A 2,237-nucleotide genomic window follows, 5' to 3' on the forward strand; every position below is an offset into this window, starting at 1 on the left:
GGTCCAGCAGGGTCATTATGGGAAGCCCCTGTGAGTCCTTCCCAGTAGAGACACGGGCCCTCTGATTCTTCCCCCATGCATGTGCTGGGGTGGAGGAGAAGGGGGGCTACCCTGGAGCAGGATGTCCCAGAGGCTCACGGGGCCAGGACTTCTAGCCTCTGGGTGACGTGTCATCCTTTCTGCCCAGGCAGCGCAGACGCGAGGGCCCTGGGCTCCAGGACTTCTGCCAGACCCTCTTCTCATCACTCGGCTTCTTTTCCTTCTTCAGGATATCAGAGGCCGGGGGTGGGAAAGGCTCCACACCTTGTTACCCGAAGCCTTGCCAGGGTGTGCAGCTTGCACAGCACCCAGGGCTGCTCGCCACACCTACGAGACTGCTCCCAGAGAGGCCTTGCAACCAGCTCACTGAGCACAGGAGACACCCGGGGCCTTCTGAAGAAGCCCAGACCTGACTCTACTGCACTGTACCCCCAGATCCTATTTTACTGGGTTGTCTCCACTGCCCCAGCATGGCCTGGGCACCAGGATTGTTAAAACTTCCCAGGGGTCTTGACGTGTAGCCAAGCAGTCTGTTTTGCAAACCACTGCTCTCCACAGAGTGGTCCACCTTAGTCCCCTGCCCAGCCTCTGAGCCGTCAGTTCCAGGCACACAGAGAACAGAGGAGAGAGAAGGTATTAACTTCTCCACGATTCCTGGCTGGCAAGGTCAGGGCTTCTGTGGGCCCCCAGCTCCCTGCCTGGCGCACACAGACCAGGTTTTTATGATACCAGGGTTTTGAGATTAGAATGAGACTTTACTGCAAATCAGCTGGCAAAGAGACAGGAGAGAAACTCAAATCTGCCTCCCTGGTTAAGAATGGGCATGAGGTTATCTAGGCTTTGGCGACCAGGGTTGAGAACAAAGGAGCTAAATTCTATTGGCTGAAAAGCAGGTTAGTGATCAGGAAACGTGGATTTGGCTGAAGTTCAGACGCAGAGAAGTATCGCGTGGCTTTTCTTCAGATAATAGGAGTTCTGAATTTCTGTTGATGGTGCCTTTGCCTCTGGGCAGCCCACTAGTCTCGCCTTTGTATTTTCAGTCTCCCAGACCTCGCCAGCCTTGGGGCCAGCTGAAATCAGTTTCTGCTTTGCTCAGTCTGGGCTGTCGGTGGATAACGTTCAACTCTGCCGTCTCTGAAGCGACTTTCATGAAGGTTGTTTCTTTTGTTTTCTAGGTTCTGGAAGCAACTTAACCATTTAGTGTTGGTTAGACGTTTCCCTTCAAGGGTCTTATGCCTTAAACAGTTTTCGCAGAAAAGTCAGTCAGCTACCTGACAAGCCCTCAGTTGGCAGTCTGCATCAGTCACCTGCGGGGCCGGCTTCCCGCCTCCCACCCCCCAGGGGGAGCTCAGGGGGTGCTCACCTCTTTTCATTTCCCTTTGAAGCTCTGATGGGCTCCAGATTGAGTCATTGTGTATCTGGGCATAGCTCTTCACCTTTACCGACGGCTTCAAGTTTAATTTTGAAATAAAAGGCTAATCTCTCCACATAGGCCCACAGTTTTTAGTGGGTGAAAGGGCAGATTTAGGCTTGATCAAGTTTGGGGGAACCTGATTGGTGCCAGAAGTCCCTTTCTCTGACCGTGTTTCAGATCCACAGCAGCTGAGAAATTGTCTTAGTTTTGATCTCTGAGGTGGTCGGGCACCTTTGTTCAAAGTCTGACATTAACAGTTGAAGTCAGGATTTAGCGATTTTGAAAGCTCTTCTTTTTTTCAAACCAGATACAATTATTTGATCAGTCGATAAAAACTTAAGTAGCAAGAGCAGAAGGGCACAGGAAAAGAGGACGAAAAGGAAGAAGATGAAGCCACCCAGCGAAACAAACAACTTCCAGGAAAGAGACTTTTGGGACCATGTAAGCAGCTGAGTGTCTGGTAGGTGCCTATTAATTACGGTTTGAGTGAACGAGAACGAACGGTCTGTTACCTTGCTGTCCGCCACTCTTAGCAAAGCCAAAAGCTTTCATCTCAATTAAACAATCACAGAAGAATGATGTGGGGAAGAGCTAGGGAGATTTCTTTTCTTGGAGTGTAAGGAGCAACCGGGGGTCCAGATGAGATACAATTAGGCCTAGCTGGTGCCACGCCCCCCACCCCCAACATGAGGTCTGGCTGCCAGGAGGGCAATCTCATGCCTCCGGACTAGAGCCCACAGTTCTGTTGGAGGATGCAAACAAGTGACAAAGAGGCTGCTGGCTG

The sequence above is a fragment of the Condylura cristata genome, unplaced genomic scaffold, assembly GCF_000260355.1.
Source record: "Condylura cristata isolate star-nosed mole 26May11 unplaced genomic scaffold, ConCri1.0 scaffold00035, whole genome shotgun sequence".
Taxonomy (NCBI): Eukaryota; Metazoa; Chordata; class Mammalia; order Eulipotyphla; family Talpidae; genus Condylura; species Condylura cristata.